The 27,075-nt window shown below is 44.8% G+C and overlaps 8 non-coding genes across 8 annotated transcripts; all 8 read left to right on the top strand.

Annotated features, from left to right (window-relative positions):
- Positions 1–4,340: 4,340 nt before the first annotated feature.
- Positions 4,341–4,436, top strand: trnai-uau (transfer RNA isoleucine (anticodon UAU)). Its single transcript has 2 exons — positions 4,341–4,378; positions 4,401–4,436. It is a non-coding gene; the product is annotated as a tRNA-Ile (tRNA).
- Positions 4,437–8,443: 4,007 nt separating this feature from the next.
- On the top strand, positions 8,444–8,539 carry trnai-uau (transfer RNA isoleucine (anticodon UAU)). The gene is made up of 2 exons: positions 8,444–8,481; positions 8,504–8,539. It is a non-coding gene; the product is annotated as a tRNA-Ile (tRNA).
- A 4,007-nt stretch (positions 8,540–12,546) lies between these two features.
- On the top strand, positions 12,547–12,642 carry trnai-uau (transfer RNA isoleucine (anticodon UAU)). Its single transcript has 2 exons — positions 12,547–12,584; positions 12,607–12,642. It is a non-coding gene; the product is annotated as a tRNA-Ile (tRNA).
- A 4,007-nt stretch (positions 12,643–16,649) lies between these two features.
- On the top strand, positions 16,650–16,745 carry trnai-uau (transfer RNA isoleucine (anticodon UAU)). The gene is made up of 2 exons: positions 16,650–16,687; positions 16,710–16,745. It is a non-coding gene; the product is annotated as a tRNA-Ile (tRNA).
- Positions 16,746–18,936: 2,191 nt separating this feature from the next.
- On the top strand, positions 18,937–19,032 carry trnai-uau (transfer RNA isoleucine (anticodon UAU)). The gene is made up of 2 exons: positions 18,937–18,974; positions 18,997–19,032. It is a non-coding gene; the product is annotated as a tRNA-Ile (tRNA).
- A 2,184-nt stretch (positions 19,033–21,216) lies between these two features.
- trnai-uau (transfer RNA isoleucine (anticodon UAU)) lies at positions 21,217–21,312 on the top strand. Its single transcript has 2 exons — positions 21,217–21,254; positions 21,277–21,312. It is a non-coding gene; the product is annotated as a tRNA-Ile (tRNA).
- Positions 21,313–23,496: 2,184 nt separating this feature from the next.
- Positions 23,497–23,592, top strand: trnai-uau (transfer RNA isoleucine (anticodon UAU)). The gene is made up of 2 exons: positions 23,497–23,534; positions 23,557–23,592. It is a non-coding gene; the product is annotated as a tRNA-Ile (tRNA).
- A 2,184-nt stretch (positions 23,593–25,776) lies between these two features.
- trnai-uau (transfer RNA isoleucine (anticodon UAU)) lies at positions 25,777–25,872 on the top strand. Its single transcript has 2 exons — positions 25,777–25,814; positions 25,837–25,872. It is a non-coding gene; the product is annotated as a tRNA-Ile (tRNA).
- The last annotated feature ends 1,203 nt before the right edge of the window (positions 25,873–27,075 follow it).

Raw genomic sequence — 27,075 nt, 5'->3', positions numbered from 1 at the left:
GTTCAACGTAGCTAAGTGTGAAGTGATTCACTTTGGGAAGAGTAACAAGAAGATGGGGTACTGGGCTAATGGTCGGATACTTGGTAGTGTGGATGAGCAGAGGTATCTTGGTGTCCATGTACATAGATCTCTGAAAGTAGCCACCCAGGTAATTTGTGCTGTGAAGAAGGCATATGGCGTACTGGCTTTTATTGGTAGAGGAATTGAGTTCCGGAGTCCTGAGATCATGTTGCAGTTGTATAAGACTCTGGTGCGGCCGCATCTGGAGTATTGTGTGCAGTTTTGGTCACCATACTACAGGAAGGATGTGGAGGCATTGGAACGGGTGCAGAGGTGGTTTACCAAGATGTTGCCTGGTATGGTAGGAAGATGGTATGAGGAAAGATTGAGCCACTTGGGGCTGTTTTCATTGGAGAAAAGAAGGTTTAGGGGTGACTTGATAGCAGTGTACAAGGAGATTAGGGGTTTAGATAGGGTTGACCATGAGAACCTTTTTCCACGTATGGAGTCAGCTATTACGAGGGGCCAGTTTTAACTTAAGGGTTAGTAGGTATAGGACAGATGTTAGGGGTAGATTCTTTACTCAGTGAGTCGTGAGTTCATGGAATGCCCTGCCAGTAGCAGAGGTAGACTCTCCCTCTTTATGGGCATTTAAATGGGCATTGGATACACATATGGCAGAGAGTGGGCTAGTGTAGGTTAGATGGGCTTGGATCGGCGCAACATCGAGGGCCAAAGGGCCTGTACTGCGTTGTATTTATCTCTGTTCTATCCCACCCAGGGTCAGCTCAGACCAAGATTCACTGTGAGTACAGTTCCGATATCCCACCCAGTGTCAGGTCTGACCAAGGTACACTATGATTACAGCTCTGATATCCCACAGCCAGGGTCAGTCCAGATCAAAACTCACTGTGATTTCAGCTCCTAAATCCCACAGCCAGGGTCAGTTCTGATGCAGACTCACTGGGAATACAGCTCCGATTTATCACCGGGGGTCTGCTCAGAACAAGATGCACTTTGATTCCAGCTCCGATATCCCACCCAGGGTGAGCTCAGACAAAGACTCACTGTGATTACAGCTCTGATATCCCTCCCAGGGTCAGCTCAGAAGAAGTCTCACTGTGATTTCAGCTCTGATATCCCACCCAGGGTCAGCACAGATCAAGTCTTACTGTGATTACAGCTCCGATATCCCACCCAGGGTGAGCTCAGACAAAGACTCACTGTGATTACTGCTCCGAAATCCCACCCAGGGTCAGCTCAGAACATTCTCACTGTGATTACAGCTCCGATATCCCACCCTGGATCAGCTCAGACCAAGTCTCACTGTGACTACGGCTCCGATATTCCACTCAGGGTCATCAAAGACCAAGCCTCACTGTGATTACAGCTCCAATATTCCACCCAGGGTCAGCTCAGACCAAAACTCACTGTGATTACAGCTCCGATATCCCAACCAGGGTCAGCTCAGACCAAGACTCACTGTGATTACAGCTCCGATACCCCACAGCCAGGGTCAGCTCAGATTAAGGCTCACTGAGATTACAGTTCCGATATCCCACCCAGTGTCAGGTTTGACCAAGGTACACTATGATTATAGCTCTGATATCCCACAGCCAGGGTCAGTCCAGATCAAAATTCACTGTGATTTCAGCTTCTAAATCCACAGCCAGGGTCAGTTCTGACGCAGACTCACTGCGAATACAGCTCCGATTTATCATCAGGGTCTGCTCAGAACAAGGCTCACTGAGATTACAGCTCCGATATCCCACCCAGGGTCAGCTCAGACTAAGACTCATTGTGATTACAGATCCGATATCCCATCGATTATCAGCTCTGACCAAGACTCACTGTGAATTGCGGCTCCAATATCTCACCCACGGTCAACACAGACCAAGTCTCATTGTGAGTACAGCTCTGATATCCAACCCAGGGTCAGCTCTGACCCAGACTCTCTGTGATTACAGCTCCGATATCCCACCCACGGTCAGCACAGACCAAGTCTCACTGTGATTACAGCTCCGATATCCCACCCAGGGTCAGCTCAGACCAAGACTCATTGTGATTACAGCTCTGATAACTCACCCGGGGTGAGCTCAGACCATGGCTCACTGTGACTACAGCTCCGATATCGGTGAGGCTTTGAAGTATGTAAGGATTAGGTGTTGGAAATTCTGGAAAGGGTGAAAATAGATAAGTCCCCTGGGCCTGATGGCATTTGTCCTAGGATTCTGTGGGAAGCAAGGGAGGAGATTGCAGAGCCATTGGCCTTGATTTTTATGTCCTTGTTGTCTACAGGAATAGTGCCTGAAGACTGGAAGATAGCAAATGTGGTTCCCTTGTTCAAGAAGGGGAGTAGGGATAACCCTAGTAACTATAGGCTGGTGAGTATCGCTTCTGTTGTGGGCAATGTCTTAGAGAGAATTGTAAAGGACAGGACTCTTCCTCTTTATGGACATTTAAACGGGCATTGGGTAGACATATGGAGGAGAGTGGGCTTGTGTAGGTTAGGTGGGCTTGGATCGACGCAACATCGAGGGTTGAAGGGCCTGTACTGCAAAGCATTTTTCTGTTCTATCCCACCCAGGGTCAGCTCAGACCAAGACTCACTGTGATTACAGTTCCAATATCCCACCCAGTGTCAGGTCTGACCAAGGTACACTGTGATTACAGCTCCGATATCCCATCAATCATCAGCTCTGACCAAGACTCACTGTGAATACGGCTCTGATATCCCACCCACGGTCAGCACTGACCAAATCTCACTGTGATTACAGCTCCGATATCCCACCCAGGGTCAGCTCAGACCAAGAATCTCTGTGATTACAGCTCCGATATCCCATCCACGGTCAGCAAAGACCAAGACACACTGTGAGTACAGTTCCGATATCCCACCCAGTGTCAGGTCTGACCAAGGTACACTATGATTATTGCTCCTATATTCCACAGCCAGGGTCAGTTCTCATGCAGACTCTCTGTGAATACAGCTCTGATTTATCACCAGTGTCTGTTCAGAACAGGACGCCACCCAGAGTCAGCTCAGACACAGATTCACTGTGAAATAATCACCTTCACCCACAGCCAGATTCAGCACAAACCAAGACTCACTGTGATTACAGCTCCGATATCCCACCCAGGATCAGCCCTGACCAAGACTCACTGTGATTACAGCTCATATATCCTAGACTTGATCTGTCAACGGTGGCATTTTCCCACCACTGCATGTAAATGTTTTATTGCAATATTATTTGATTCTCTTACTGTGTTCCGGCTGCTCGTGTTAAGAGAAAGCAAAGGAGCAGTACACACGATCATGACCAGGATTTGAAACAACACAGAATACCAAATATTGTACAATTTTGACGCCACGCAATCTGCCGCCAGGAAACATCAAATAAGTGCAGGGCTGGAGGGGATTGCAAGAGCAGCACCAGAGACACAACACCAGAAAAACTCACCAAATCCCGCACTGAGATGAGGGAACTCGGAGTGGGAAGAATCTATGGAATTCGGGGCCTCAGAGGTTGCAAATGAGATTGGTAGTTTTCGACGGATTGAAAACACCAAGAGCTCAGGGGATAGTACAGAAAAGTAGCGATGATTAGGAGGCCGCCCATGATCTCACTGAACGGCGAGGCGGGGCTCGATGGGCTGAGTGGCTGCATGTGTTATTTGCATTTGTTATGTTTAAAACGAAAATATTTTTCCTTTTGTCGACTTGGTGAATAGACCGTAAGACCATTAGACATAGGAGCAGTATTCACGCCATTCAGCCCATCGAGTACGCTCTTCCGTTCAATCATGGTTATTAAGTTCCTCAATTCCATTCTCCCGCTTGCCCCCTGTAAGCCTGGATCCCCTTGATACTCAAGAACCAATCCATCTCAATCTTAAATGGACTCAATCACCCACTGGCCTCGACAGCTTTTTGAATTCCACCACTCTCTGGCTGAAGAGGTTTCTCCTGATCTCCAATCTAAAAGGTCGTTCATTTACTCCACAGCCAGGGTATGTTTCTGTTTGTGATGCCAAAACTCCGAGCAAGATCAACTTCGCGAACTTGGTGCCCAAGATACGGTGGCGATCAGTAATTGAGTCAACCCGACAATGAGGTTGTCATGTTTCTACTGACTAAAGGCCTCAATGGCTGAGAGAACAATGGAGGAAAATATTGAAAATACATTTTTCAACATCAATCCAGTTCCGCACTGTGTAATAAAGCAAATTCCTCAAATAAGTGCGGAACCACATGTGAATACAACCGGAACATCTTACACCAGGGCCTCTTTGTCAACCGCTGAGGTATAACTCGTGATATTGGGAACGACAATAAACGTGCAGCTCCAGTGGCGCAATCGGTCAGCGCGCGGTACTTATATAGCAGTATGGCGGCGTGCGCAATGCCGAGGTTGCGAGTTCGAGCCTCACCTGGAGCAGTTTTATCTACTCATGGTCAGACAGTCTACTGAAAAATGCAACTTTCTCTGCATTGACTGATGACCTTTCCTGAACAATACCTCGGCCATCAACCAGCTTATCCTGCAACTATTTGAAACTTCTCAAAATATCTGGGGAGAAACATGCGCAGGTGCTTCTTGTTCAGCTCGAAAATGCTTCCAAACGGCCCACAGCTTCCACTTTCATTGCGGCCAACTCATGTTTGCTTGGTATTTCTTTACTCAACTGGCGACAAACTCACACAGCTCGATGTCATCATCAAAAAGCTATTACATTTATTTCATTGAACCGTGTCAATGTTATCTTCGGCTTTGCTTGGAACATTTGTCTCATTAAAATAAACAACTGCTGAGACCAACAGGATCAAAATGACTCTCAACTGTTTCAAAACGTAAGTGAGATTCAACCACCTCACTTTGGGATATTATCACTTCTACTGCAGCTTGAATAAGGACAATAAACTGCCATTAGGATTCGGAAATCGACACTTCAATAAAAACCTCTCCTATATATCGTGTGCTGTCTTTCTATGTCAGTGTCCCGTTTGTGTGCATCACTTCATTTTTCCCTGAGTTGAATTCAACACGATGATTCATTTTTGTGGATGAAGATATTCTCCCCAACTCTCATTATTCTAAACTCCATGGCTCATGGACTGATTTTATTGGTATGCTCCCGGAGAACAATCTTCTCGTTCCTCTGAATCACTGAATATTTCTGACATGATCTTGAAGGCGAGTATTTCCTCTTCCGGGTTTGCTAATCATCACCGCACTTGCCTACATCGGTGTGCTCATTAAAACCGATGCAGTTGCAGTTAGAGTCATTTCCAAATTGCAGTCCTAACCAATTGCAGTTAGAGTCACATCCAAATTTCACAATCTGATTCCAAGAAAGACTGTCCCAACAGTTACATTCCTCATTGTCGTTTGTTTGTGGGTGGGAAACTTTCCTGAATTGTGCACCTTCCTGCCTCACTGTGTACAGTGATTTACCAAATTCTGAGAATGCTGTCACTCACTGTGATCCCTTTTGAATCCCGTTGTATATATTGCTATCACATAACTTATCAAACTACCTTACTTTTCCAACTATGCCAACCAATCTCATTCATGATTCCGATGTGGAGATGCTGGTGTTGGACTGACATGGACAAAGTCAGAAGTCTCACCATATCAGGTTTATTTGAAATCACAAGCTTTAGGAGCGCTGCTCGTTGATCAAGATAAATTATTAATTGATTAGAGTAGTACTTTCTAGACGCAACCAGGAAAATGAAACAGAGGTAATTCATGACCTCAGAGTGCAGGACCCCCTCTGTAACTGAGTTTCCCATTTACTTCGAGGGAGAGAAGGTTGGCCCGAAGCCGATCGTTTAAATCCTAAGCAAGGGGAATTATATCAGGATGATGTTAGGGCTGAAGTTAAGTTGAAAATTAAATGAAGAGAGGGATCAGTTCAGATGCTTTGCTCAAAAACTGCATGAATCCATGTAAGATAGTGTTAATTCATTGTTTTAGATTAGAATCAGTGCAAACATTTTGATACAGAGAGCAGCACACAGAGGTGCTAATACCCAATACATTATCTGGGCTGACGCCAGTTGTTAAGGTTCACTTGAGAATGTAACTCTTTGAAAGAGATGTTTTGCGATTTACATATGAAAGAAGTGAACCTATCACGGACATTCTAACAGATGAGAGACAGAACAAACAATCAAGGTATTTTTCAATCTATAATTTCAGTTCCATCACACTGTAAACGTTTGCTATAAATTCTGTGTCTCACAATCAGAAAGCTGATTAAAAATGCAGCGAGGAGAACAGAGTTGCGTTCCAGAGGAACACTGACGGGGACGGGGTGCACATGCAGCAACATGCAGCTCGCTCACAGACCCGAACCACTCCCTGTGTGAAAACAGTCTTCCTCATGGCACTTTTACTCCTTTTCCTGGAGACTTCAAATCTCTGTCTAATTGTTCTCGATCCTTTCAGGTGTGGCAGCATTTTCACTCCCGTATTTCCTCTGTCCAGATCCCCTATGACTTGGGAAGCTTCAATCAGACCAGCTTTCAGCTTTCTGTTCTCCTAGGAGAAGTGTCTCTACTTCCCAATCTCTCTTCATTGCTGACATTCCTCAAACATTGCACCTTTCCTGTGAACCTGTCTCCAACCACTTCACCGCTTCCTGAAGTTTCACACCCAGAATTCAGCAATGATGCAGCTGGGGGGATACACTCAGAGTCGGGTGGCGTGGGCGAACACTCGGAGACACTTGTTTACACTTTCTCCAAGTGTTAGCCTATGCCCCATCTCCACGTCAGGTAGTCCAACCACATTGAGCGAAGCTGCTTTGTTGGAAAGCGGATCGCACATTTTGGCGAAACTGAGAACAAGCAACAAGAACTCGTCCGGGATTGGAACTGCTGACCTCTCCCATGTGTACAATAGAACAAAGCCCGAAGCGGGAAGCACAGACTTCCACGTACGAACCATCCGATGAAACGTGCAGCGTGTGCCTTATCAGCTGAGACCGGCTCCGAGCGAAATCCGTCCCACCTTGCTCCGGGAATTGGAAGCAGGGAAGAGTTTCAAGAACATCATCTTCTCGTTCTGTCTCCAGTCTGTCCTTTTCCCTGGGACTGGGCCCTGTCCATTGACGGATTATTCAACCATTTTCCTCCACTTGGGACATGAAGAGTTTTTGAAAGATCCACAAAGCTGGAAACTGGGGTCTGTTCTCTATCACTGAATTTCACTCTCTGTCATTTGCCTGAGCCTGATGTTCCGAGAAGCCCTGATCTATGTTCATAAACACTGCTTTGAGTGAGACTTGATCTGACAACTGCGGCATTTTCACACGCCTCCTTGTAAAGGTTTGATTGCAATATTAATTGATTCGCAAACTGTGTTCCGGCTACACGTGTTAAGAGAAAGAAAATGGAGCAGTACACACGATCATGACCAGGATTTGAAACAACACAGAATACCAACTATTGAACAATCTCGGCGCCACGCAATCTGCCGCCAGGAAACATCAAATAAGTGCAGGGCTGGAGGGGATTGCAAGAGCAGCACCAGAGACACAACACCAGAAAAACTCACCAAATCCCGCACTGAGATGAGGGAACTCAGAGTGGGAAGAATCTATGGAATTCGGGGCCTCAGAGGTTGCAAATGAGATTGGTAGTTTTCGACGGATTGAAAACACCAAGGGCTCAGGGGATAGTACAGAAAAGTAGCGATGATTAGGAGGCCGCCTATGATCTCACTGAACGGCGAGGCGGGGCTCGATGGGCTGAGTGGCTGCATGTGTTATTTGCATTTGTTATGTTTAAAACGAAAATATTCTTCCTTTTGTCGACTTGGTGAATAGACCGTAAGACCATTAGACATAGGAGCAGTATTCACGCCATTCAGCCCATCGAGTACGCTCCTCCATTCAATCATGGTTATTAAGTTCCTCAATTCCATTCTCCCGCTTGCTCCCTGTAAGCCTGGATCCCCTTGATACTCAAGAACCAATCCATCTCAATCTTAAATGGACTCAATCACCCACTGGCCTCGACAGCTTTTTGAATTCCACCACTCTCTGGCTGAAGAGGTTTCTCCTGATCTCCAATCTAAAAGGTCGTTCATTTACTCCACAGCCAGGGTATGTTTCTGTTTGTGATGCCAAAACTCCGAGCAAGATCAACTTCGCGAACTTGGTGCCCAAGATACGGTGGCGATCAGTAATTGAGTCAACCCGACAATGAGGTTGTCATGTTTCTACTGACTAAAGGCCTCAATGGCTGAGAGAACAATGGAGGAAAATATTGAAAATACATTTTTCAACATCAATCCAGTTCCGCACTGTGTAATAAAGCAAATTCCTCAAATAAGTGCGGAACCACATGTGAATACAACCGGAACATCTTACACCAGGGCCTCTTTGTCAACCGCTGAGGTATAACTCGTGATATTGGGAGGGCAATAGACGTGCGGCTCCAGTGGCGCAATCGGTCAGTGCGCGGTACTTATACAGCAGTATGGCGGCGTGCGCAATGCCGAGGTTGTGAGTTCGAGCCTCAGCTGGAGCAGTTTTATCTACTCATGGTCAGACAGTCTACTGAAAAATGCAACTTTCTCTGCATTGACTGATGACCTTTCCTGAACAATACCTCGGCCATCAACCAGCTTATCCTGCAACGATTTGAAACTTCTAGAAATATCTGGGGAGAAACATGCGCAGGTGCTTCTTGTTCAGCTCGAAAATGCTTCCAAACGGCCCACAGCTTCCACTTTCATTGCGGCCAACTCATGTTTGCTTGGTATTTCTTTACTCAACTGGCGACAAACTCACACAGCTCGATGTCATCATCAAAAAGCTATTACATTTATTTCATTGAACCGTGTCAATGTTATCTTCGGCTTTGCTTGGAACATTTGTCTCATTAAAATAAACAACTGCTGAGACCAACAGGATCAAAATGACTCTCAACTGTTTCAAAACGTAAGTGAGATTCAACCACCTCACTTTGGGATATTATCACTTCTACTGCAGCTTGAATAAGGACAATAAACTGCCATTAGGATTCGGAAATCGACACTTCAATAAAAACCTCTCCTATATATCGTGTGCTGTCTTTCTATGTCAGTGTCCCGTTTGTGTGCATCACTTCATTTTTCCCTGAGTTGAATTCAACACGATGATTCATTTTTGTGGATGAAGATATTCTCCCCAACTCTCATTATTCTAAACTCCATGGCTCATGGACTGATTTTATTGGTATGCTCCCGGAGAACAATCTTCTCGTTCCTCTGAATCACTGAATATTTCTGACATGATCTTGAAGGCGAGTATTTCCTCTTCCGGGTTTGCTAATCATCACCGCACTTGCCTACATCGGTGTGCTCATTAAAACCGATGCAGTTGCAGTTAGAGTCATTTCCAAATTGCAGTCCTAACCAATTGCAGTTAGAGTCACATCCAAATTTCACAATCTGATTCCAAGAAAGACTGTCCCAACAGTTACATTCCTCATTGTCGTTTGTTTGTGGGTGGGAAACTTTCCTGAATTGTGCACCTTCCTGCCTCACTGTGTACAGTGATTTACCAAATTCTGAGAATGCTATCACTCACTGTGATCCCTTTTGAATCCCGTTGTATATATTGCTATCACATAACTTATCAAACTACCTTAATTTTCCAACTATGCCAACCAATCTCATTCATGATTCCGATGTGGAGATGCTGGTGTTGGACTGACATGGACAAAGTCAGAAGTCTCACCATATCAGGTTTATTTGAAATCACAAGCTTTAGGAGCGCTGCTCGTTGATCAAGATAAATTATTAATTGATTAGAGTAGTACTTTCTAGACGCAACCAGGAAAATGAAACAGAGGTAATTCATGACCTCAGAGTGCAGGACCCCCTCTGTAACTGAGTTTCCCATTTACTTCGAGGGAGAGAAGGTTGGCCCGAAGCCGATCGTTTAAATCCTAAGCAAGGGGAATTATATCAGGATGATGTTAGGGCTGAAGTTAAGTTGAAAATTAAATGAAGAGAGGGATCAGTTCAGATGCTTTGCTCAAAAACTGCATGAATCCATGTAAGATAGTGTTAATTCATTGTTTTAGATTAGAATCAGTGCAAACATTTTGATACAGAGAGCAGCACACAGAGGTGCTAATACCCAATACATTATCTGGGCTGACGCCAGTTGTTAAGGTTCACTTGAGAATGTAACTCTTTGAAAGAGATGTTTTGCGATTTACATATGAAAGAAGTGAACCTATCACGGACATTCTAACAGATGAGAGACAGAACAAACAATCAAGGTATTTTTCAATCTATAATTTCAGTTCCATCACACTGTAAACGTTTGCTATAAATTCTGTGTCTCACAATCAGAAAGCTGATTAAAAATGCAGCGAGGAGAACAGAGTTGCGTTCCAGAGGAACACTGACGGGGACGGGGCGCACATGCAGCAACATGCAGCTCGCTCACAGACCCGAACCACTCCCTGTGTGAAAACAGTCTTCCTCATGGCACTTTTACTCCTTTTCCTGGAGACTTCAAATCTCTGTCTAATTGTTCTCGATCCTTTCAGGTGTGGCAGCATTTTCACTCCCGTATTTCCTCTGTCCAGATCCCCTATGACTTGGGAAGCTTCAATCAGACCAGCTTTCAGCTTTCTGTTCTCCTAGGAGAAGTGTCTCTACTTCCCAATCTCTCTTCATTGCTGACATTCCTCAAACATTGCACCTTTCCTGTGAACCTGTCTCCAACCACTTCACCGCTTCCTGAAGTTTCACACCCAGAATTCAGCAATGATGCAGCTGGGGGGATACACTCAGAGTCGGGTGGCGTGGGCGAACACTCGGAGACACTTGTTTACACTTTCTCCAAGTGTTAGCCTATGCCCCATCTCCACGTCAGGTAGTCCAACCACATTGAGCGAAGCTGCTTTGTTGGAAAGCGGATCGCACATTTTGGCGAAACTGAGAACAAGCAACAAGAACTCGTCCGGGATTGGAACTGCTGACCTCTCCCATGTGTACAATAGAACAAAGCCCGAAGCGGGAAGCACAGACTTCCACGTACGAACCATCCGATGAAACGTGCAGCGTGTGCCTTATCAGCTGAGACCGGCTCCGAGCGAAATCCGTCCCACCTTGCTCCGGGAATTGGAAGCAGGGAAGAGTTTCAAGAACATCATCTTCTCGTTCTGTCTCCAGTCTGTCCTTTTCCCTGGGACTGGGCCCTGTCCATTGACGGATTATTCAACCATTTTCCTCCACTTGGGACATGAAGAGTTTTTGAAAGATCCACAAAGCTGGAAACTGGGGTCTGTTCTCTATCACTGAATTTCACTCTCTGTCATTTGCCTGAGCCTGATGTTCCGAGAAGCCCTGATCTATGTTCATAAACACTGCTTTGAGTGAGACTTGATCTGACAACTGCGGCATTTTCACACGCCTCCTTGTAAAGGTTTGATTGCAATATTAATTGATTCGCAAACTGTGTTCCGGCTACACGTGTTAAGAGAAAGAAAATGGAGCAGTACACACGATCATGACCAGGATTTGAAACAACACAGAATACCAACTATTGAACAATCTCGGCGCCACGCAATCTGCCGCCAGGAAACATCAAATAAGTGCAGGGCTGGAGGGGATTGCAAGAGCAGCACCAGAGACACAACACCAGAAAAACTCACCAAATCCCGCACTGAGATGAGGGAACTCAGAGTGGGAAGAATCTATGGAATTCGGGGCCTCAGAGGTTGCAAATGAGATTGGTAGTTTTCGACGGATTGAAAACACCAAGGGCTCAGGGGATAGTACAGAAAAGTAGCGATGATTAGGAGGCCGCCTATGATCTCACTGAACGGCGAGGCGGGGCTCGATGGGCTGAGTGGCTGCATGTGTTATTTGCATTTGTTATGTTTAAAACGAAAATATTCTTCCTTTTGTCGACTTGGTGAATAGACCGTAAGACCATTAGACATAGGAGCAGTATTCACGCCATTCAGCCCATCGAGTACGCTCCTCCATTCAATCATGGTTATTAAGTTCCTCAATTCCATTCTCCCGCTTGCTCCCTGTAAGCCTGGATCCCCTTGATACTCAAGAACCAATCCATCTCAATCTTAAATGGACTCAATCACCCACTGGCCTCGACAGCTTTTTGAATTCCACCACTCTCTGGCTGAAGAGGTTTCTCCTGATCTCCAATCTAAAAGGTCGTTCATTTACTCCACAGCCAGGGTATGTTTCTGTTTGTGATGCCAAAACTCCGAGCAAGATCAACTTCGCGAACTTGGTGCCCAAGATACGGTGGCGATCAGTAATTGAGTCAACCCGACAATGAGGTTGTCATGTTTCTACTGACTAAAGGCCTCAATGGCTGAGAGAACAATGGAGGAAAATATTGAAAATACATTTTTCAACATCAATCCAGTTCCGCACTGTGTAATAAAGCAAATTCCTCAAATAAGTGCGGAACCACATGTGAATACAACCGGAACATCTTCCACCAGGGCCTCTTTGTCAACCGCTGAGGTATAACTCGTGATATTGGGAGCGCAATAAACGTGCGGCTCCAGTGGCGCAATCGGTCAGCGCGCGGTACTTATACAGCAGTATGGCGGCGTGCGCAATGCCGAGGTTGTGAGTTCGAGCCTCGGCTGGAGCAGTTTTATCTACTCATGGTCAGACAGTCTACTGAAAAATGCAACTTTCTCTGCATTGACTGATGACCTTTCCTGAACAATACCTCGGCCATCAACCAGCTTATCCTGCAACGATTTGAAACTTCTAGAAATATCTGGGGAGAAACATGCGCAGGTGCTTCTTGTTCAGCTCGAAAATGCTTCCAAACGGCCGACAGCTTCCACTTTCATTGCGGCCAACTCATGTTTGCTTGGTATTTCTTTACTCAACTGGCGACAAACTCACACAGCTCGATGTCATTATCAAAAAGCTATTACATTTATTTCATTGAACCGTGTCAATGTTATCTTCGGCTTTGCTTGGAACATTTGTCTCATTAAAATAAACAACTGCTGAGACCAACAGGATCAAAATGACTCTCAACTGTTTCAAAACGTAAGTGAGATTCAACCACCTCACTTTGGGATATTATCACTTCTACTGCAGCTTGAATAAGGACAATAAACTGCCATTAGGATTCGGAAATCGACACTTCAATAAAAACCTCTCCTATATATCGTGTGCTGTCTTTCTATGTCAGTGTCCCGTTTGTGTGCATCACTTCATTTTTCCCTGAGTTGAATTCAACACGATGATTCATTTTTGTGGATGAAGATATTCTCCCCAACTCTCATTATTCTAAACTCCATGGCTCATGGACTGATTTTATTGGTATGCTCCCGGAGAACAATCTTCTCGTTCCTCTGAATCACTGAATATTTCTGACATGATCTTGAAGGCGAGTATTTCCTCTTCCGGGTTTGCTAATCATCACCGCACTTGCCTACATCGGTGTGCTCATTAAAACCGATGCAGTTGCAGTTAGAGTCATTTCCAAATTGCAGTCCTAACCAATTGCAGTTAGAGTCACATCCAAATTTCACAATCTGATTCCAAGAAAGACTGTCCCAACAGTTACATTCCTCATTGTCGTTTGTTTGTGGGTGGGAAACTTTCCTGAATTGTGCACCTTCCTGCCTCACTGTGTACAGTGATTTACCAAATTCTGAGAATGCTATCACTCACTGTGATCCCTTTTGAATCCCGTTGTATATATTGCTATCACATAACTTATCAAACTACCTTACTTTTCCAACTATGCCAACCAATCTCATTCATGATTCCGATGTGGAGATGCTGGTGTTGGACTGACATGGACAAAGTCAGAAGTCTCACCATATCAGGTTTATTTGAAATCACAAGCTTTAGGAGCGCTGCTCGTTGATCAAGATAAATTATTAATTGATTAGAGTAGTACTTTCTAGACGCAACCAGGAAAATGAAACAGAGGTAATTCATGACCTCAGAGTGCAGGACCCCCTCTGTAACTGAGTTTCCCATTTACTTCGAGGGAGAGAAGGTTGGCCCGAAGCCGATCGTTTAAATCCTAAGCAAGGGGAATTATATCAGGATGATGTTAGGGCTGAAGTTAAGTTGAAAATTAAATGAAGAGAGGGATCAGTTCAGATGCTTTGCTCAAAAACTGCATGAATCCATGTAAGATAGTGTTAATTCATTGTTTTAGATTAGAATCAGTGCAAACATTTTGATACAGAGAGCAGCACACAGAGGTGCTAATACCCAATACATTATCTGGGCTGACGCCAGTTGTTAAGGTTCACTTGAGAATGTAACTCTTTGAAAGAGATGTTTTGCGATTTACATATGAAAGAAGTGAACCTATCACGGACATTCTAACAGATGAGAGACAGAACAAACAATCAAGGTATTTTTCAATCTATAATTTCAGTTCCATCACACTGTAAACGTTTGCTATAAATTCTGTGTCTCACAATCAGAAAGCTGATTAAAAATGCAGCGAGGAGAACAGAGTTGCGTTCCAGAGGAACACTGACGGGGACGGGGCGCACATGCAGCAACATGCAGCTCGCTCACAGACCCGAACCACTCCCTGTGTGAAAACAGTCTTCCTCATGGCACTTTTACTCCTTTTCCTGGAGACTTCAAATCTCTGTCTAATTGTTCTCGATCCTTTCAGGTGTGGCAGCATTTTCACTCCCGTATTTCCTCTGTCCAGATCCCCTATGACTTGGGAAGCTTCAATCAGACCAGCTTTCAGCTTTCTGTTCTCCTAGGAGAAGTGTCTCTACTTCCCAATCTCTCTTCATTGCTGACATTCCTCAAACATTGCACCTTTCCTGTGAACCTGTCTCCAACCACTTCACCGCTTCCTGAAGTTTCACACCCAGAATTCAGCAATGATGCAGCTGGGGGGATACACTCAGAGTCGGGTGGCGTGGGCGAACACTCGGAGACACTTGTTTACACTTTGACCAAGTGTTAGCCTATGCCCCATCTCCACGTCAGGTAGTCCAACCACATTGAGCGAAGCTGCTTTGTTGGAAAGCGGATCGCACATTTTGGCGAAACTGAGAACAAGCAACAAGAACTCGTCCGGGATTGGAACTGCTGACCTCTCCCATGTGTACAATAGAACAAAGCCCGAAGCGGGAAGCACAGACTTCCACGTACGAACCATCCGATGAAACGTGCAGCGTGTGCCTTATCAGCTGAGACCGGCTCCGAGCGAAATCCGTCCCACCTTGCTCCGGGAATTGGAAGCAGGGAAGAGTTTCAAGAACATCATCTTCTCGTTCTGTCTCCAGTCTGTCCTTTTCCCTGGGACTGGGCCCTGTCCATTGACGGATTATTCAACCATTTTCCTCCACTTGGGACATGAAGAGTTTTTGAAAGATCCACAAAGCTGGAAACTGGGGTCTGTTCTCTATCACTGAATTTCACTCTCTGTCATTTGCCTGCGCCTGATGTTCCGAGAAGCCCTGATCTATGTTCATAAACACTGCTTTGAGTGAGACTTGATCTGACAACTGCGGCATTTTCACACGCCTCCTTGTAAAGGTTTGATTGCAATATTAATTGATTCGCAAACTGTGTTCCGGCTGCACGTGTTAAGAGAAAGAAAATGGAGCAGTACACACGATCATGACCAGGATTTGAAACAACACAGAATACCAACTATTGAACAATCTCGGCGCCACGCAATCTGCCGCCAGGAAACATCAAATAAGTGCAGGGCTGGAGGGGATGCCAAGAGCAGCACCAGAGACACAACACCAGGAAAACTCACCAAATCCCGCACTGAGATGAGGGAACTCAGAGTGGGAAGAATTTATGGAATTCGGGGCCTCAGAGGTTGCAAATGAGATTGGTAGTTTTCGACGGATTGAAAACACCAAGAGCTCAGGGGATAGTACAGAAAAGTAGCGATGATTAGGAGGCCGCCTATGATCTCACTGAACGGCGAGGCGGGGCTCGATGGGCTGAGTGGCTGCATGTGTTATTTGCATTTGTTATGTTTAAAACGAAAATATTCTTCCTTTTGTTGACTTGGTGAATAGACCGTAAGACCATTAGACATAGGAGCAGTATTCACGCCATTCAGCCCATCGAGTACGCTCCTCCATTCAATCATGGTTATTAAGTTCCTCAATTCCATTCTCCCGCTTGCTCCCTGTAAGCCTGGATCCCCTTGATACTCAAGAACCAATCCATCTCAATCTTAAATGGACTCAATCACCCACTGGCCTCGACAGCTTTTTGAATTCCACCACTCTCTGGCTGAAGAGGTTTCTCCTGATCTCCAATCTAAAAGGTCGTTCATTTACTCCACAGCCAGGGTATGTTTCTGTTTGTGATGCCAAAACTCCGAGCAAGATCAACTTCGCGAACTTGGTGCCCAAGATACGGTGGCGATCAGTAATTGAGTCAACCCGACAATGAGGTTGTCATGTTTCTACTGACTAAAGGCCTCAATGGCTGAGAGAACAATGGAGGAAAATATTGAAAATACATTTTTCAACATCAATCCAGTTCCGCACTGTGTAATAAAGCAAATTCCTCAAATAAGTGCGGAACCACATGTGAATACAACCGGAACATCTTCCACCAGGGCCTCTTTGTCAACCGCTGAGGTATAACTCGTGATATTGGGACGGCAGTAAACGTGCAGCTCCAGTGGCGCAATCGGTCAGCGCGCGGTACTTATACAGCAGTATGGCGGCGTGCGCAATGCCGAGGTTGTGAGTTCGAGCCTCACCTGGAGCAGTTTTATCAACTCATGGTCAGACAGTCTACTGAAAAATGCAACTTTCTCTGCATTGACTGATGACCTTTCCTGAACAATACTTCGGCCATCGGCCATCAACCAGCTTATCCTGCAACGATTTGAAACTTCTAGAAATATCTGGGGAGAAACATGCGCAGGTGCTTCTTGTTCAGCTCGAAAATGCTTCCAAACGGCCGACAGCTTCCACTTTCATTGCGGCCAACTCATGTTTGCTTGGTATTTCTTTACTCAACTGGCGACAAACTCACACAGCTCGATGTCATTATCAAAAAGCTATTACATTTATTTCATTGAACCGTGTCAATGTTATCTTCGGCTTTGCTTGGAACATTTGTCTCATTAAAATAAACAACTGCTGAGACCAACAGGATCAAAATGACTCTCAACTGTTTCAAAACGTAAGTGAGATTCAACCACCTCACTTTGGGATATTATCACTTCTACTGCAGCTTGAATAAGGACAATAAACTGCCATTAGGATTCGGAAATCGACACTTCAATAAAAACCTCTCCTATATATCGTGTGCTGTCTTTCTATGTCAGTGTCCCGTTTGTGTGCATCACTTCATTTTTCCCTAAGTTGAATTCAACACGATGATTCATTTTTGTGGATGAAGATATTCTCCCCAACTCTCATTATTCTAAACTCCATGGCTCATGGACTGATTTTATTGGTATGCTCCCGGAGAACAATCTTCTCGTTCCTCTGAATCACTGAATATTTCTGACATGATCTTGAAGGCGAGTATTTCCTCTTCCGGGTTTGCTAATCATCACCGCACTTGCCTACATCGGTGTGCTCATTAAAACCGATGCAGTTGCAGTTAGAGTCATTTCCATTGACGGATTATTCAACCATTTTCCTCCACTTGGGACATGAAGAGTTTTTGAAAGATCCACAAAGCTGGAAACTGGGGTCTGTTCTCTATCACTGAATTTCACTCTCTCTCACTTGCCTGAGCCTGATGTTCCGAGAAGCCCTGATCTATGTTCATAAACACTGCTTTGAGTGAGACTTGATCTGACAACTGCGGCATTTTCACACGCCTCCTTGTAAAGGTTTGATTGCAATATTAATTGATTCGCAAACTGTGTTCCGGCTGCACGTGTTTAGAGAAAGAAAATGGAGCAGTACACACGATCATGACCAGGATTTGAAACAACACAGAATACCAACTATTGAACAATCTCGGCGCCACGCAATCTGCCGCCAGGAAACATCAAATAAGTGCAGGGCTGGAGGGGATGCCAAGAGCAGCACCAGAGACACAACACCAGGAAAACTCACCAAATCCCGCACTGAGATGAGGGAACTCAGAGTGGGAAGAATTTATGGAATTCGGGGCCTCAGAGGTTGCAAATGAGATTGGTAGTTTTCGACGGATTGAAAACACCAAGAGCTCAGGGGATAGTACAGAAAAGTAGCGATGATTAGGAGGCCGCCTATGATCTCACTGAACGGCGAGGCGGGGCTCGATGGGCTGAGTGGCTGCATGTGTTATTTGCATTTGTTATGTTTAAAACGAAAATATTCTTCCTTTTGTTGACTTGGTGAATAGACCGTAAGACCATTAGACATAGGAGCAGTATTCACGCCATTCAGCCCATCGAGTACGCTCCTCCATTCAATCATGGTTATTAAGTTCCTCAATTCCATTCTCCCGCTTGCTCCCTGTAAGCCTGGATCCCCTTGATACTCAAGAACCAATCCATCTCAATCTTAAATGGACTCAATCACCCACTGGCCTCGACAGCTTTTTGAATTCCACCACTCTCTGGCTGAAGAGGTTTCTCCTGATCTCCAATCTAAAAGGTCGTTCATTTACTCCACAGCCAGGGTATGTTTCTGTTTGTGATGCCAAAACTCCGAGCAAGATCAACTTCGCGAACTTGGTGCCCAAGATACGGTGGCGATCAGTAATTGAGTCAACCCGACAATGAGGTTGTCATGTTTCTACTGACTAAAGGCCTCAATGGCTGAGAGAACAATGGAGGAAAATATTGAAAATACATTTTTCAACATCAATCCAGTTCCGCACTGTGTAATAAAGCAAATTCCTCAAATAAGTGCGGAACCACATGTGAATACAACCGGAACATCTTCCACCAGGGCCTCTTTGTCAACCGCTGAGGTATAACTCGTGATATTGGGACGGCAGTAAACGTGCAGCTCCAGTGGCGCAATCGGTCAGCGCGCGGTACTTATACAGCAGTATGGCGGCGTGCGCAATGCCGAGGTTGTGAGTTCGAGCCTCACCTGGAGCAGTTTTATCAACTCATGGTCAGACAGTCTACTGAAAAATGCAACTTTCTCTGCATTGACTGATGACCTTTCCTGAACAATACTTCGGCCATCAACCGGCTTATCCTGCAACGATTTGAAACTTCTAGAAATATCTGGGGAGAAACATGCGCAGGTGCTTCTTGTTCAGCTCGAAAATGCTTCCAAACGGCCGACAGCTTCCACTTTCATTGCGGCCAACTCATGTTTGCTTGGTATTTCTTTACTCAACTGGCGACAAACTCACACAGCTCGATGTCATTATCAAAAAGCTATTACATTTATTTCATTGAACCGTGTCAATGTTATCTTCGGCTTTGCTTGGAACATTTGTCTCATTAAAATAAACAACTGCTGAGACCAACAGGATCAAAATGACTCTCAACTGTTTCAAAACGTAAGTGAGATTCAACCACCTCACTTTGGGATATTATCACTTCTACTGCAGCTTGAATAAGGACAATAAACTGCCATTAGGATTCGGAAATCGACACTTCAATAAAAACCTCTCCTATATATCGTGTGCTGTCTTTCTATGTCAGTGTCCCGTTTGTGTGCATCACTTCATTTTTCCCTGAGTTGAATTCAACACGATGATTCATTTTTGTGGATGAAGATATTCTCCCCAACTCTCATTATTCTAAACTCCATGGCTCATGGACTGATTTTATTGGTATGCTCCCGGAGAACAATCTTCTCGTTCCTCTGAATCACTGAATATTTCTGACATGATCTTGAAGGCGAGTATTTCCTCTTCCGGGTTTGCTAATCATCACCGCACTTGCCTACATCGGTGTGCTCATTAAAACCGATGCAGTTGCAGTTAGAGTCATTTCCATTGACGGATTATTCAACCATTTTCCTCCACTTGGGACATGAAGAGTTTTTGAAAGATCCACAAAGCTGGAAACTGGGGTCTGTTCTCTATCACTGAATTTCACTCTCTCTCACTTGCCTGAGCCTGATGTTCCGAGAAGCCCTGATCTATGTTCATAAACACTGCTTTGAGTGAGACTTGATCTGACAACTGCGGCATTTTCACACGCCTCCTTGTAAAGGTTTGATTGCAATATTAATTGATTCGCAAACTGTGTTCCGGCTGCACGTGTTTAGAGAAAGAAAATGGAGCAGTACACACGATCATGACCAGGATTTGAAACAACACAGAATACCAACTATTGAACAATCTCGGCGCCACGCAATCTGCCGCCAGGAAACATCAAATAAGTGCAGGGCTGGAGGGGATGCCAAGAGCAGCACCAGAGACACAACACCAGGAAAACTCACCAAATCCCGCACTGAGATGAGGGAACTCAGAGTGGGAAGAATTTATGGAATTCGGGGCCTCAGAGGTTGCAAATGAGATTGGTAGTTTTCGACGGATTGAAAACACCAAGAGCTCAGGGGATAGTACAGAAAAGTAGCGATGATTAGGAGGCCGCCTATGATCTCACTGAACGGCGAGGCGGGGCTCGATGGGCTGAGTGGCTGCATGTGTTATTTGCATTTGTTATGTTTAAAACGAAAATATTCTTCCTTTTGTTGACTTGGTGAATAGACCGTAAGACCATTAGACATAGGAGCAGTATTCACGCCATTCAGCCCATCGAGTACGCTCCTCCATTCAATCATGGTTATTAAGTTCCTCAATTCCATTCTCCCGCTTGCTCCCTGTAAGCCTGGATCCCCTTGATACTCAAGAACCAATCCATCTCAATCTTAAATGGACTCAATCACCCACTGGCCTCGACAGCTTTTTGAATTCCACCACTCTCTGGCTGAAGAGGTTTCTCCTGATCGCCAATCTAAAAGGTCGTTCATTTACTCCACAGCCAGGGTATGTTTCTGTTTGTGATGCCAAAACTCCGAGCAAGATCAACTTCGCGAACTTGGTGCCCAAGATACGGTGGCGATCAGTAATTGAGTCAACCCGACAATGAGGTTGTCATGTTTCTACTGACTAAAGGCCTCAATGGCTGAGAGAACAATGGAGGAAAATATTGAAAATACATTTTTCAACATCAATCCAGTTCCGCACTGTGTAATAAAGCAAATTCCTCAAATAAGTGCGGAACCACATGTGAATACAACCGGAACATCTTCCACCAGGGCCTCTTTGTCAACCGCTGAGGTATAACTCGTGATATTGGGACGGCAATAAACGTGCAGCTCCAGTGGCGCAATCGGTCAGCGCGCGGTACTTATACAGCAGTATGGCGGCGTGCGCAATGCCGAGGTTGTGAGTTCGAGCCTCACCTGGAGCAGTTTTATCAACTCATGGTCAGACAGTCTACTGAAAAATGCAACTTTCTCTGCATTGACTGATGACCTTTCCTGAACAATACCTCGGCCATCAACCGGCTTATCCTGCAACGATTTGAAACTTCTAGAAATATCTGGGGAGAAACATGCGCAGGTGCTTCTTGTTCAGCTCGAAAATGCTTCCAAACGGCCGACAGCTTCCACTTTCATTGCGGCCAACTCATGTTTGCTTGGTATTTCTTTACTCAACTGGCGACAAACTCACACAGCTCGATGTCATTATCAAAAAGCTATTACATTTATTTCATTGAACCGTGTCAATGTTATCTTCGGCTTTGCTTGGAACATTTGTCTCATTAAAATAAACAACTGCTGAGACCAACAGGATCAAAATGACTCTCAACTGTTTCAAAACGTAAGTGAGATTCAACCACCTCACTTTGGGATATTATCACTTCTACTGCAGCTTGAATAAGGACAATAAACTGCCATTAGGATTCGGAAATCGACACTTCAATAAAAACCTCTCCTATATATCGTGTGCTGTCTTTCTATGTCAGTGTCCCGTTTGTGTGCATCACTTCATTTTTCCCTGAGTTGAATTCAACACGATGATTCATTTTTGTGGATGAAGATATTCTCCCCAACTCTCATTATTCTAAACTCCATGGCTCATGGACTGATTTTATTGGTATGCTCCCGGAGAACAATCTTCTCGTTCCTCTGAATCACTGAATATTTCTGACATGATCTTGAAGGCGAGTATTTCCTCTTCCGGGTTTGCTAATCATCACCGCACTTGCCTACATCGGTGTGCTCATTAAAACCGATGCAGTTGCAGTTAGAGTCATTTCCATTGACGGATTATTCAACCATTTTCCTCCACTTGGGACATGAAGAGTTTTTGAAAGATCCACAAAGCTGGAAACTGGGGTCTGTTCTCTATCACTGAATTTCACTCTCTCTCACTTGCCTGAGCCTGATGTTCCGAGAAGCCCTGATCTATGTTCATAAACACTGCTTTGAGTGAGACTTGATCTGACAACTGCGGCATTTTCACACGCCTCCTTGTAAAGGTTTGATTGCAATATTAATTGATTCGCAAACTGTGTTCCGGCTGCACGTGTTAAGAGAAAGAAAATGGAGCAGTACACACGATCATGACCAGGATTTGAAACAACACAGAATACCAACTATTGAACAATCTCGGCGCCACGCAATCTGCCGCCAGGAAACATCAAATAAGTGCAGGGCTGGAGGGGATGCCAAGAGCAGCACCAGAGACACAACACCAGGAAAACTCACCAAATCCCGCACTGAGATGAGGGAACTCAGAGTGGGAAGAATTTATGGAATTCGGGGCCTCAGAGGTTGCAAATGAGATTGGTAGTTTTCGACGGATTGAAAACACCAAGAGCTCAGGGGATAGTACAGAAAAGTAGCGATGATTAGGAGGCCGCCTATGATCTCACTGAACGGCGAGGCGGGGCTCGATGGGCTGAGTGGCTGCATGTGTTATTTGCATTTGTTATGTTTAAAACGAAAATATTCTTCCTTTTGTTGACTTGGTGAATAGACCGTAAGACCATTAGACATAGGAGCAGTATTCACGCCATTCAGCCCATCGAGTACGCTCCTCCATTCAATCATGGTTATTAAGTTCCTCAATTCCATTCTCCCGCTTGCTCCCTGTAAGCCTGGATCCCCTTGATACTCAAGAACCAATCCATCTCAATCTTAAATGGACTCAATCACCCACTGGCCTCGACAGCTTTTTGAATTCCACCACTCTCTGGCTGAAGAGGTTTCTCCTGATCTCCAATCTAAAAGGTCGTTCATTTACTCCACAGCCAGGGTATGTTTCTGTTTGTGATGCCAAAACTCCGAGCAAGATCAACTTCGCGAACTTGGTGCCCAAGATACGGTGGCGATCAGTAATTGAGTCAACCCGACAATGAGGTTGTCATGTTTCTACTGACTAAAGGCCTCAATGGCTGAGAGAACAATGGAGGAAAATATTGAAAATACATTTTTCAACATCAATCCAGTTCCGCACTGTGTAATAAAGCAAATTCCTCAAATAAGTGCGGAACCACATGTGAATACAACCGGAACATCTTCCACCAGGGCCTCTTTGTCAACCGCTGAGGTATAACTCGTGATATTGGGACGGCAGTAAACGTGCAGCTCCAGTGGTGCAATCGGTCAGCGCGCGGTACTTATACAGCAGTATGGCGGCGTGCGCAATGCCGAGGTTGTGAGTTCGAGCCTCACCTGGAGCAGTTTTATCAACTCATGGTCAGACAGTCTACTGAAAAATGCAACTTTCTCTGCATTGACTGATGACCTTTCCTGAACAATACCTCGGCCATCAACCGGCTTATCCTGCAACGATTTGAAACTTCTAGAAATATCTGGGGAGAAACATGCGCAGGTGCTTCTTGTTCAGCTCGAAAATGCTTCCAAACGGCCGACAGCTTCCACTTTCATTGCGGCCAACTCATGTTTGCTTGGTATTTCTTTACTCAACTGGCGACAAACTCACACAGCTCGATGTCATTATCAAAAAGCTATTACATTTATTTCATTGAACCGTGTCAATGTTATCTTCGGCTTTGCTTGGAACATTTGTCTCATTAAAATAAACAACTGCTGAGACCAACAGGATCAAAATGACTCTCAACTGTTTCAAAACGTAAGTGAGATTCAACCACCTCACTTTGGGATATTATCACTTCTACTGCAGCTTGAATAAGGACAATAAACTGCCATTAGGATTCGGAAATCGACACTTCAATAAAAACCTCTCCTATATATCGTGTGCTGTCTTTCTATGTCAGTGTCCCGTTTGTGTGCATCACTTCATTTTTCCCTGAGTTGAATTCAACACGATGATTCATTTTTGTGGATGAAGATATTCTCCCCAACTCTCATTATTCTAAACTCCATGGCTCATGGACTGATTTTATTGGTATGCTCCCGGAGAACAATCTTCTCGTTCCTCTGAATCACTGAATATTTCTGACATGATCTTGAAGGCGAGTATTTCCTCTTCCGGGTTTGCTAATCATCACCGCACTTGCCTACATCGGTGTGCTCATTAAAACCGATGCAGTTGCAGTTAGAGTCATTTCCATTGACGGATTATTCAACCATTTTCCTCCACTTGGGACATGAAGAGTTTTTGAAAGATCCACAAAGCTGGAAACTGGGGTCTGTTCTCTATCACTGAATTTCACTCTCTCTCACTTGCCTGAGCCTGATGTTCCGAGAAGCCCTGATCTATGTTCATAAACACTGCTTTGAGTGAGACTTGATCTGACAACTGCGGCATTTTCACACGCCTCCTTGTAAAGGTTTGATTGCAATATTAATTGATTCGCAAACTGTGTTCCGGCTGCACGTGTTTAGAGAAAGAAAATGGAGCAGTACACACGATCATGACCAGGATTTGAAACAACACAGAATACCAACTATTGAACAATCTCGGCGCCACGCAATCTGCCGCCAGGAAACATCAAATAAGTGCAGGGCTGGAGGGGATGCCAAGAGCAGCACCAGAGACACAACACCAGGAAAACTCACCAAATCCCGCACTGAGATGAGGGAACTCAGAGTGGGAAGAATTTATGGAATTCGGGGCCTCAGAGGTTGCAAATGAGATTGGTAGTTTTCGACGGATTGAAAACACCAAGAGCTCAGGGGATAGTACAGAAAAGTAGCGATGATTAGGAGGCCGCCTATGATCTCACTGAACGGCGAGGCGGGGCTCGATGGGCTGAGTGGCTGCATGTGTTATTTGCATTTGTTATGTTTAAAACGAAAATATTCTTCCTTTTGTTGACTTGGTGAATAGACCGTAAGACCATTAGACATAGGAGCAGTATTCACGCCATTCAGCCCATCGAGTACGCTCCTCCATTCAATCATGGTTATTAAGTTCCTCAATTCCATTCTCCCGCTTGCTCCCTGTAAGCCTGGATCCCCTTGATACTCAAGAACCAATCCATCTCAATCTTAAATGGACTCAATCACCCACTGGCCTCGACAGCTTTTTGAATTCCACCACTCTCTGGCTGAAGAGGTTTCTCCTGATCTCCAATCTAAAAGGTCGTTCATTTACTCCACAGCCAGGGTATGTTTCTGTTTGTGATGCCAAAACTCCGAGCAAGATCAACTTCGCGAACTTGGTGCCCAAGATACGGTGGCGATCAGTAATTGAGTCAACCCGACAATGAGGTTGTCATGTTTCTACTGACTAAAGGCCTCAATGGCTGAGAGAACAATGGAGGAAAATATTGAAAATACATTTTTCAACATCAATCCAGTTCCGCACTGTGTAATAAAGCAAATTCCTCAAATAAGTGCGGAACCACATGTGAATACAACCGGAACATCTTCCACCAGGGCCTCTTTGTCAACCGCTGAGGTATAACTCGTGATATTGGGACGGCAATAAACGTGCAGCTCCAGTGGCGCAATCGGTCAGCGCGCGGTACTTATACAGCAGTATGGCGGCGTGCGCAATGCCGAGGTTGTGAGTTCGAGCCTCACCTGGAGCAGTTTTATCAACTCATGGTCAGACAGTCTACTGAAAAATGCAACTTTCTCTGCATTGACTGATGACCTTTCCTGAACAATACTTCGGCCATCAACCAGCTTATCCTGCAACGATTTGAAACTTCTAGAAATATCTGGGGAGAAACATGCGCAGGTGCTTCTTGTTCAGCTCGAAAATGCTTCCAAACGGCCGACAGCTTCCACTTTCATTGCGGCCAACTCATGTTTGCTTGGTATTTCTTTACTCAACTGGCGACAAACTCACACAGCTCGATGTCATTATCAAAAAGCTATTACATTTATTTCATTGAACCGTGTCAATGTTATCTTCGGCTTTGCTTGGAACATTTGTCTCATTAAAATAAACAACTGCTGAGACCAACAGGATCAAAATGACTCTCAACTGTTTCAAAACGTAAGTGAGATTCAACCACCTCACTTTGGGATATTATCACTTCTACTGCAGCTTGAATAAGGACAATAAACTGCCATTAGGATTCGGAAATCGACACTTCAATAAAAACCTCTCCTATATATCGTGTGCTGTCTTTCTATGTCAGTGTCCCGTTTGTGTGCATCACTTCATTTTTCCCTGAGTTGAATTCAACACGATGATTCATTTTTGTGGATGAAGATATTCTCCCCAACTCTCATTATTCTAAACTCCATGGCTCATGGACTGATTTTATTGGTATGCTCCCGGAGAACAATCTTCTCGTTCCTCTGAATCACTGAATATTTCTGACATGATCTTGAAGGCGAGTATTTCCTCTTCCGGGTTTGCTAATCATCACCGCACTTGCCTACATCGGTGTGCTCATTAAAACCGATGCAGTTGCAGTTAGAGTCATTTCCATTGACGGATTATTCAACCATTTTCCTCCACTTGGGACATGAAGAGTTTTTGAAAGATCCACAAAGCTGGAAACTGGGGTCTGTTCTCTATCACTGAATTTCACTCTCTCTCACTTGCCTGAGCCTGATGTTCCGAGAAGCCCTGATCTATGTTCATAAACACTGCTTTGAGTGAGACTTGATCTGACAACTGCGGCATTTTCACACGCCTCCTTGTAAAGGTTTGATTGCAATATTAATTGATTCGCAAACTGTGTTCCGGCTGCACGTGTTTAGAGAAAGAAAATGGAGCAGTACACACGATCATGACCAGGATTTGAAACAACACAGAATACCAACTATTGAACAAT

Source organism: Hemiscyllium ocellatum, chromosome 21 (genome assembly GCF_020745735.1).
Source record: "Hemiscyllium ocellatum isolate sHemOce1 chromosome 21, sHemOce1.pat.X.cur, whole genome shotgun sequence".
Lineage (NCBI taxonomy): Eukaryota > Metazoa > Chordata > Chondrichthyes > Orectolobiformes > Hemiscylliidae > Hemiscyllium > Hemiscyllium ocellatum.
The sequence above is the reverse complement of the archived record's forward strand: the minus strand, read 5'-3'. Positions and strand labels throughout refer to the sequence as shown.